Below are 10,783 nucleotides of genomic sequence, written 5' to 3'. Positions count from 1 at the left end.
ACAAACAAAACACAAAATATTAGCACAACTACAGGTAGCAAAGACCTAGAGTGTAGGCAGATACATGACATGTTAGTAAAGTTAGCAGAAGTTGTTACTACCTTGAAATGTTTATCTGAGTCCCCACCCCAGATCACCACCACCTCAGCTACTGCCCTACAACCATTTTGGATTCTGCATTGTAAAAACGGATCTTGTGCAGAAAGCAGTCCTCAGAAACAGCTGTTCTGGTGAAGGTGTTAATGAGGTGATGGCTGCCATCTTTCTGTTTAACCCCACAGTATATAATATAAGTTCAGGACAGTCTGCTGTACCACAAAGAGAAAAGCAGCCACCTCCTCAAGCTTTAGAAAGCACGCTCCGTGATGAGCCTGCTGGTCCCTAATGGCCTCACACCATCAGCTAGATGGAAAATGAGAATTAACAGAGACTGATAATGCTCACTTACAGGCAGCAGTGGGTAAGTATACAATGATAAACCAATTTTTAGGCTTGTTTCAGAGCCTGATGGCTTGCAGACTGGCCACTGGTGCTTGCTGGGGGTCAGCTGATGCCAACCTGGACCTGCACCCTCAGAAGGGCAGGACAGCTCCACGTCATTCATCCAATTCCAAGATAAAATTGTCCAGAGACTTCTGATTAGATGCTCAGATACTGAGATACTTCACTGGTGTCAGCCCCTCACTCTGTGATGGATGTAGGAGAAGGAAGCTTCAGACAACTCCTCCACCTCGGGTATTTCCAGGGTTTGAATGGGAATTGTCATTTATGCTGGTGACTGATTTCGTGACAGCTTCTCTCTCTGCTGTACCAACAAAGACCAAAGTGATTTAGGCCCTGACCTCAGAGCATTTCTTTAACCAGCAACTTCCTTTCCAAACTGTTCCCATTGCTTAGAGAAGCCAGGGCAGAGCATAGTAAAGCCATTGATGACATTTGCCAGACATAAGATCGCTGGAGCTTTTAATTATGAGGCCCAGCCCTTCTGAAACAGGATGAGCGAGTTGGATGAAAATGGCATTAAAAATTTAGAGGAACACATATTTTGAGGAGCTGGGTTTGGGTGTTGTTTACTCCGCAAGGAAGAAGTCTTTGTTCTCAAGCCATCAGAGGGGTGTCTGCCGCCAACCTGATTTAAAAGGCTGATCCCGAGAAGCAAGTCCGCCTCCTGGCATTTCACGCTCAGATATTTTGAGAGATGGGGCTTTACTGGTCCGAAGGTCTTCCGTGTTCCACAGCAGGCAGAAACAACACAGAGACCAAAATGCAACCAAAGTGCTGCATTCCCGTGGTGACAGCCACCTTCATCCCAGTTTTGAACATCTTCGAGCCGTGGAAGAAGGAGAGAGGCTGAGGATGTGCGCTCATCCAGCTCTGCATGTGGGAACCAAGCAAGCTGGTGTGCAGGCACTGCTGTGTGCATCAGGGTAATTCCCCATCTGGCTTAGTGCCTCTGCCCCACTTTGACCGGCACCAGATGTTGCAAGGAAGACGTATTGAGCTCAGTTGTGGTTTTCTTTCCTGCCCAGAAGTTCCCTCCTCTGCTCAGCAGTTAGAGATTCCCTACAGGGCACGGCACCTCACGGTAGCCCGCTGTGCCTATTTTCATAATGAACAGAGCCGAAACTGCCAGATAACAAGCAGTTAGTGCCTGAAACATTAAATAGCTTCTCCAACAATATCCTTCCAACTACCTGTTTGCATCCCGGGAAAGTGAGCCCAGCCCAGTGCTCCCACTGGAACGCCCCGGTGGCGGCTGACGCATTTTAGCGGTAAGGCTCTCTTGCACAAAACCTTTCAGCTGCAAGGCCTGCCAGCATGTTCCCACCATGTTTTCCTGCTGTTGGAACCGATGTCCCTTCCCCTTCCAGGCTGGCAGTCTCCAAATGGTGTTTTTCCCAAGGCTGGCTGTGTTTGCATGCACAGAGATGCTCCCAGGATCGCGCTGACACCGAGGCAAAGAGGATGACGGGGAGCAGGGTGGGTGTGTTACGCTGAGCAGCACCAGATCACATTTCCCCTCAGCGGAAGAGGTCATTCTCCTGCCAAAACTGAGCTGCTGATAATCTAAGCTGTTCTTTGGGGAGCTGGCTCTCCCCCTGCCCGTCCGGCTCACCCAGCAGCATTCCTCCCATGATAACTCACCAGGGGCGTTTCTGCTGCGTGGCTTCGGCCGTGGGCCAGGCAGAGAGCTGAGCACGAGCCCCCGTGGTGCAGCTGGCACTGAGGAAACCACCACGATGGGGAGCTTGACAGGCACTGTGTTGAGGAGGCTGAGCTTCCTCCAAGCTTGTGTCCCATGGTGGAAGCGTCTTCATATTTCTCTGGTCTCTGCTGGAGTTGCAGCTTCCTATGGCCGGTGGCGGGTGGTGCCTATCATCTATGTGCCATGGGCTCAACACACACTGGAGGACTGGGCTGGGGAGGGGGTGTCTGTAAAGCACATCCACTTTAATAAAATCTTTTAACAAGCTCTATTTTTTCAAGATCCGCCAACCAGACGGATCACACACTACCACTGCTGTAACACCCATGAACTCAGCTGGTATTTTCCAGCTTAATGATCCTCAGCCCATGAGCTAATCCCATCAATTTAAAAAATGTTTAAAAACTAAGTCTTCAGACAGATGAAACCAGGTACTTTTTGAGAGAAATAGTCTACCCACATGAGAGACTGTTTCCCAGAGAGCAGCGTCCCTCCGAGCCCCAAACCACACACTCAGCAGCACAGAGCTGGCAGCAGGGCAGACCCCAGAGCACAGCCCAAACATCCTCAACGTATTCTGGCAACAGAAGCACAGGAGCAGCCTTACCATCCTTTAAAATTTCCCTCTGTTTTTTGGCAAGCAAGAGAGGAGCAACAAGGGAAAATGAGAGGAAATTTTCTAAAGAAACCCTTTCAGAGAGCATGAGGGTAATGCATAGGGATGGCAAGAGCACTTGCCACAATGCAAGGAGCAATGCTTGAGTCCTACCTTGGTTCCTTATGGCCAGAAGCTGCTTTTACTTTCAGTGTGCCTCTCCTGGTACCTGGCAAAAAGGGGTAATGCCCTGGCTCCTGCTGGTATGGATGATGCGGCTTGTACAGCTGCAGGGGAGGTCCAACACAGCACTGCAATAGCATGGGAATGCTCTGCACATTGGCCAAAATGGCCTTTTAGATCTCATCTCCGCCAGAGCCTGTGGGCACACGCGTGTGAATAAAGGCAGGGTCCTGCCTGCAGCAGTCAACAGAGCAGAGCCCGCAATGAGCACCTCCAGCCGAGGAGCAATTCCTGCTCGGGTGGCACGGTGCTGCTACCAAAGCCTTGCCTGGTGCCAAAGGCCAGCAAGCCCTCAGCTCCCCCCTGTGCCACGGCAATTGCTCATCTCGGTCCTCCCGAAGGTGGTTTAAGTACTCACAGCCCCCTTCCTGCCATAACCCTCTGCTAAAGCTGCGTTTTGCCTCTGCCCAGTGCCAGGGGCTGAAATGTGGGGCAGAGACGTGGGGCAGAGCCCTGCTACCTCCCACCAGCTCAGGAGCTGGGGCAAGATGAGGGGCTTTATGGCCGTGCCACCCTGAGGGGCACAGAGCACCATGCGGTGCCCTGGCTGGGGCTCCGCTCCTCACCCCCCCACTGGATTGGGGACCTGGGGAGAGAACTTTTTGCCCTCTTTGTCCACCTCGTGGCATCTTTCCCTGCTGCAGATGTCAGGGCAGAGGGAGAGGCAAGAGCGAAGCTGGAGGAAAACAAGCGGCGGAGCTGCAGAGAAGGGCGCCAGGTTGCACAAAAGGTGCCTTGTTCCCCCCGCGAGGCGCTCGGGGCAGCGCGTCCCCTCCCTCGCCCTCGATGGAAAACCCAGCTCAAAACACTCCTTCATCACCCACCTCCCCCCCGCTGCCTTCTGCCTCCCGCTTGGGCACGAAATGTTCTCGGGCGGAAGAAACCTGAAGTTTTACACGTCCCCCCCGGGCAGCGCACGGCTCGGCTCTGGCTCCCCTTGGGCCAGGAGCGGGCGAAGGCCCCAGGTGCCCCCGCACCTCACGGGGATGCAGGCGCTGCGCCGGGGCCACCGGCTCCTGGTTATACAGTAACCTGTTGCTCCGGGTCCAGCTCCACCTCTCGCTGCCTCCACATCCCTCCCCTCCTCTCTTCTCTGCCAAGAAACCTCTGTCACCTGCTCGCAGACAACTGGGGCGAGTGGCACGGGGACGAAAGGGCAGAGCGAAGCCGGAGGCAGCAGGACCCCCGGGCTGGGGCGCTGGGTGGGCTCTGCCTTGCTCTCCCCTCCATCCTCTCGGCCGGGGCACTCAGCTCGTGGGCAGAGCGTGTCGCAGGGAGGCACAGGGAGCTGGGCTGCCGGAGAATGGCAGCAGGATTTCACTAGGAGGGCACAGCTAAGTGGGACAGGACGTACAGGAGCCAAGGAGACTGCAGGAGACACCAGAGGCTTCTCGGCACCGGTGAGTCTCTCCTTTCAAACCCTAAAACTTTACATCCCCCCCCCCTCACCCCCCTCCCTGAGTTTATCCGCTTCAAAAGTTTGGCTGATTAAGTCTCGGAGGGGGCGTGATCAGAGGGGGCTGTGGCTGGGATACCTGTAAATGTATACTTTTATATCCTTTTTTTTCAACGTGAGGAAAAAAAAAAAAAAAAAAAAAAGTTATTTTTCTAGCATTCTTTTTTTCTGGGTTTGTTTCCCGTTCTTGCACGTCCCCAGCAGGCTAGATCCAGTAGGTGGCACTTTCTTGGCAGCAAAATGTCCGTCCTGCACAGAACAGGATCTTTTTTTCGTTTCTAATGAAGCTTGGAGACAGTAGGTTTGAGCAGCTGTTTGTTTGCAAACCTTGGGGTTTCCTCCCTTTGGGATGTGTGTGGAGAGAATTTTTGCCGCTACCCACCGGGCTCCTCTCAGGCTGCTGCTTTCGATGAGCTCTCCCTGCCCGTGACCTTGGCAGGATTCATTACCCTATTTCAAAATGAGGGGAAGGCTCACTCAGAGCCACCCCATCCCCTTGCATGACAGCTCCAGCTACCTGCAAGCTTTCATTCCTATTCCTGAGTCTGAGAGCTGCTCTCCTTCCCCTTTCACTTATTTGCCTGGAAAATGCCAGTGCAAACTCCACTGAGGACAAGGTTCAGGGACAAATGATTTGACTGACGTTATTTTTAAATATGAAGAATAACTCTGAGACAACACAGTAGTAAATTACAGTGATTGCCCTGCCACAATTAGGGCAGTGGAGAGGGTAACACTTCTGGTGCTGGGCTGCTCTGAATCGCCACATGAAGCAAGTGTGGGTAGATCTACTGGGGGTAGATCTCTTGGTGGTTGTGTGGCCAGGTGCTACAGTGCCGAGCTGCTTCTGTGGGCTCTGTCCCAAAAAAAAAGGACTTTTTCTGGGTTAAAGTAATGACAGAGAGAGGCTCAGCCCCCAGCAGATGCACAACAGTCAAAGGGAAGACCCACGCGGGGTTTTACCTGAGACTGCCACATGCAGTGGGGCTCCTGGCTCTGTTTATTCGAGTGATCAATTTTGGGGTTGACAAGGGAGAAAAATTAGTCCTCAACACACATAAAGGGCAGAGGGATCATGGGGCCCTTTAAAACACAGCTGTGAAGAGGGAGTTGGGATCCACTGTGGGAACGTGTCTGTAAAGTGGCAAAGGTCATTGCTTTGCCCTATTAAAAACAAGGTTAAAAACTGGTGTTTGGGACAACACAAACAGATTAAGCCCCAGGCCTGCTGTTGGACCTGGGTTGTACCTGCTTTCGGTTTCTGCTGCTGAACAGTTAGGAAGCGAGGCTGGTCAGGGACTTCTTGCTCTCTCAGCTGGATCCCAGCCCTGCAGCACACACAGGAATCTGCAGCGAGTCTGGCACAGGATCTGCTGCACTCTGCAGGACAAGGAGGGTGGGTTAAGCATGTAAGGAAAAAACGTTACAGGGCCTGGGTCTGTTTCTGGGCAGCGGAGAAGAAGCTGAGCACCAGCATCATTGATCAGGTTATTGGTAAAGACCCGAAGAAGGAAACAGCTGTGATGGAGCGCTGCTGCTGTGCACACACACGCATACTCCCCCATTTGCTTGGTGTGATAAAGCAGTTTGCCAAGCTTGCAGTCCTCGGCTTTCTGCCACTGTGGCTGTCACCTCCCAGCAGCAGAGCAAGCAAACTCACTAAGTCAGAGGTGAGCAGCCTGAAGGGGGAAATATCTTCTGGTCCACGGGCCCTGTATTGGAGGCAGACAGCCTCTCTCCTTCGGTGCCCGCTTTTGTTGACTGCAAACAACTCACCATCAGCTGGAGTGACAAAACCTGGCCCCGAGCCTGGCCAAGTAGGTCCTCTGGGTTGTTGCTGCTGTGGTTCCATCTGACCAACTCCCTGTCTGCATGGACAGGGTGCTTGCCAAGCTGGACAGCAGCTCGCCTGCGTGCACACAGGTGCATTGTGAAGAAGGAGCCGTCTGCGGTAGCGTTAGCAGCAGCCACCATTTTGTAGGGCTGTCCTGCTGGTGCTGCTTGGCTTCAGGAAAGGGCATGAAGAGGCAGGGAGGGGTTGCACAGGAGGAACCCAGGCCAGCCAGCATCACTCCAGAGGAGTAACTGGGCTGTTCGTCCCAACGAGGAGCCCCCGCTGAGATGGATGGCCTCAGGACCGCATCTGCAGATGTGCGCTGGCATCTCACCCTTCACCAGATAGCTTTGAACGTGCTGGAAAACAGAGAGCTTTTCGTAGGGCCACAGGGAAATTCAGGCTGGAAGCATAACTTCATAGCGACAGTGATTCAGAAGGGACCCTGATGGACTCGTGAGTTTTCGGTCCTTCTGGTAGACAAAGAAAGGAGTGAAACAGGAAATATATGCGTTGGCTTGTGTGGGCTTGAGAAACATCCATATAAATAAGTCTGGGTGCAAAGCCTGAGTGCGTGGGGGGAGCCTCGGAGCCTTATTCCCCTAGGGCTGGGTCCTGGGGCAGTGCTTTGGAGCCATCCCCACCACACTGTTTTGCTTTCTTTCTCTCTTCCATGCCATGGTCTCGCTCTGCATGCTGTCAGGGCAGGTTTGTGGTTTTGACGAGGACTCAGCCATCTTCTCCTTGTGCAGGTCTGATGTCTGGCCTCACGTCCGTTTTACAAAACAGCAGTCAGCGCATGTCTTTGCATGGCCTTTAGCCTAGGAGCTTGATGTCATTGGCAATAAAATTCATCACCCTCTAAAAATACTCGAGCCTCACCAGCCTTCCCTAGCGTGTCCCAGGCAGAAGTGCTAGGACAAGTGCACCAACTTCCTGGAGCAGCAGCGATGGCTTCCCACGCTGCAATAAAGCCTTCTCGGCAGCAGGGTGTCTTGTGGTGAGCAGCAGCATGCACGCAGTACCGGGAAGGCCTGGCAGCACTTGGCTTTTCCAGCACGGCCTCCTAAATTACCCTACTTTGGCCAAGGTTCAGCAGGTGCCCAGAAAAAATACCTACCTGCCTACCCAGGAGGTATTCCAGCCTCCCACTCGAAGGGAGGGGAAGGATGAAACACTTGGCAGAAATGCTGCCAAGAGGGATTCGATCATGGGGAGACGATCCCATGCACTGGTGTCATTGAGCTGCTCCTGCATGGACGAAGCCAACTCTGCACAACATGAGAGCTCTTCCTCTCCCAGGGAAGTGGGAGGTTTCCTTTCCACCCAGGTGGGGATGTCACCGCCTGCAAACTTGAAATACATGATGCCACAGGGGGTTAACCAAAAGAGCTCCAGTGTTTTTATTTCCTGGTAGTTCAGATAAATCAGGAAGAATCACAATTAGGAAGGGTGTGTAGCTGGGAGCTGGACCAGTCTGGAGACTTTCCCCACTCACCTGCACTGCAGTTTCCCAGGAGAGCCCAGCCCGTGTTCCCATTCCCTGAATGATCCCAAGGGTTTTATTGCAATGTGCCCACCACCACCAAAGTTCCACCAAGGAAGCAGACCAAAAGCTTCCCCAAAAGCTTGCCTTCTGGACAGTGGGCACACACACTACCTTCCTCCACTGACCCTGAGTCCATTCTGGACTTGTTGTCACAAGGAAGGAGTTTGTGTCCTGTGGGATCCCATGGGAAGGAGGAGCTGTGCTGGGGCTGTTCCCAGTTGTGGTGGTGGGATGGGGATGGGGATAGGAAGAGGAAGCCAAAGGTGGGGACTCACAGGAAGGGGGCAGCTGATAGGATCTGGCAGCAGCTCTGGCTGTCGTGATGGGCAGGTGTGGCACAAATGAGCCCTCGTGGCTCACTGACCTCCAGCCCAGCCTTGCCCTTGGTGCAGGCGGTTCCTTTGGTGGCCAGTAGAGCAGTAACACCACGCATTAGGTGGGCTTGGGTCTTCAACACCACCTTGAAAAGAGCCAGCAAGTGCTTTAATGCTTTCTTTGCCTTGGTTTTCAGCTGGGTTACTGGCACTTCAAAGCTTTTCATAATTCGAATTTGCTTGAATTTTGTTCTTCCTACTTCCTTTTTTTTTTTTTTCCTCCCACTCTCTTATCAGTCTGAGCCTGTCCAGATTTATATCCTGCAAAGGTAAATTGCGGACCATTTGAATGGCAATAAACCAAAGTTCAGCCACCCAGCAGTAATGCTGACCATTGCTAAGCAATACAGAAAGTAAAAAACTGCCGCTGGCAGGATGATGATTAAATCAAGAGAGCGGGCACAGTCTGAGCCAACACCAGCCTCCCCCAGACTGTTTACATGCAGCTTCCCTCTCGCTGAAGACAACCAGAAGTGGGAACTATCTGGGAGCCGATCACTGAGCTCCAGCAAGGAGCACGGTTCCACTCACTTGTTGCTTCTCGTAGTGGTTTTCGGAGACGGGACAAGGCGACAAGGTGCCTGTGCTGGCTTCACACCAGGGCTGTGTCTAACTCAGAAGCTCTTTGTGTGTTGGAGGTGTTGGCCACTGGGAGAACTAGAGCTGCCACCCAAGCTGTGGGCTCTTAGATACCTGCACCAGCAAATACAAAGTCAGCAAACCCAAACCCTAACCCTAACCCACCTCCTTGCTGAGGATAAAGCAGGTGCCTTGTCCTTTACTGCTGCTCACTCCTCATTGCTACCAGCAGGACTCCTTTGGGGTCACTCCTCATCCTGCAGAAGATGACTGGCAGTGAGGAGGGTGCTGGTGGGTGCTGGTCCTTGGTCCAGATGTGGCTCACAGGGAGTCACAGAGGCTTGGGGCTTGGGCCAGAACTGGGACTCGTAGATATGAAATTGTCCAAGCCAGGTTTGAGGCTTTCGATGTTAACTCTATGGAGAAAGAAGCAACAACTCTGTGTCTGTGCAGAAGATAAGCACTGAGACATCTGTTTGCCCTAGCCTGAAACACCTCTTTCATCAGTAAATTCACTTTATGAAAACACTGGGGAGAGGGGAAGAGAGAAAGGTAATTGCACCCACGACAGCCCTTAATAAATCACAGGCTGGAGCCTGCTCTCATTCCTGACACTGCTGCCTCTTAATTATAGCTGTGTTCATCTGAGGAGACGGAGTAGGAGAGCCAGGCTTTATGCAGAAGGGAGCACTAATTAAAACCTCTCTGTTCCCTAGAAAGATATTCATGCTTTCCTCTGGGGAGGAAGCGAATGGACTTGTTCCCGGCCATTCCCCGCAGGTTAATCTGTAACACTGACTTTCACACAGTGAGGCAGTTCATCTTGTTTTCAGTACCTGATGCTCTTGGCATTGCTTCTGGGTTGAGATATGGGACTTTCAAAACTCTCTGAAGAAGGAGGAGGAACAACAAGCATCCGGATAGCCTGTGCAGGTGTGGGTGCTGCTTGTCCAGTGTAAGGTTTGGGATTAGGGGCTGGCTCCTGAGTTGTCCCCTGCTGAGACTCCAGCCCTTAGTATCTGACACAGGCAGCACTTCTGGGATGAAGTGTGCCCCAGCCTGCACCCAAGCAACACTGAGAGACAAGCCTCTGACTGGAATTATATGGACCTCAAGAGGCTGGATCCATGCTCAGCTCCACAGGGGAAAAGAACCAGGCCCCTCGGGCTGGCAGGGGATGGAGCCTTGCAGCACCAGGCACCTGCAGGCCAGCATCCCGAGCAGATCTCCAGGTGGTGATGGTACACGACTGTGCTGACACAAACCCTTCCAAATTGCAGGAGGACAGTAGTACATCTACGACACGGGAGCAGCAATTAGGCCCACTGAAGTCAAAGTGCTGGTTCCTAAATGGTGCAAGTCAGCATTTTGCAACTGGTCCTGCAGTACTCCAGTAGCAGAAGCTGGTGAAGGGAGAGCACAGTCCAGCATCCCAGCATAAGCTCACTCCAAGCAGACACTCAAACGAAGCCAGGGCAGGTTAGATATGAATAACGTGAGGAGCATGTTGTGTTTTTTTGTTTGTTTTGTTTTGTTTTCAGTAGAATTGGGGAGAGTAAATGTGCCATAAAAGGCTCTCAGGGTTGATTGTAGATCCACAGCACTGTCAGTTTTGTTGTTGCTGTCAGTTGCTACTGCTTGAATAAGTTAAAAAAATAAAATAAAATAAGGTTTCACCAACTGAAAAAAAAAAAAAAAAAAGCCAGAAAAACTGCAGCTTAGTCAGAGGAGCTGTTGCACTGACCTAGGTGAGAGCAGGTTGAACAGGATAAATTGAAAGCAAATGTACCAGAGCTGTGCTTGTCGCTGGTCTTTGCCAGTAGGAGCAGGTAACACCCTAGGTGTGGTCAGGCCATCAGCTGCCTGAGCAATCCTCTCACACGTGGAAGCACCCTTCTTCCACTGCTCCTCCACTCTGCTGCTGTTTAAAAATAAAGAAGGAAGGGC

The 10,783-nt window shown here is 52.2% G+C and overlaps 1 protein-coding gene across 1 annotated transcript in view; it reads left to right on the top strand.

The window, feature by feature from the left end:
* The first annotated feature begins 4,128 nt into the window (after positions 1–4,128).
* Positions 4,129–10,783, top strand: part of EPS8L2 (EPS8 signaling adaptor L2) — a 61,693-nt gene continuing 55,038 nt past the window's right edge. Inside the window, exon 1 of the mRNA XM_084522688.1 lies at positions 4,129–4,444. The gene's annotated coding sequence lies outside the window, so the exon portion shown is untranslated. The remainder of the gene's footprint in view (positions 4,445–10,783) is intronic.

The sequence above is a fragment of the Aythya ferina genome (genome assembly GCF_964211825.1).
Source record: "Aythya ferina genome assembly, chromosome: 5".
NCBI lineage: Eukaryota > Metazoa > Chordata > Aves > Anseriformes > Anatidae > Aythya > Aythya ferina.
This window is presented reverse-complemented; position numbering and strand designations above follow the sequence as displayed.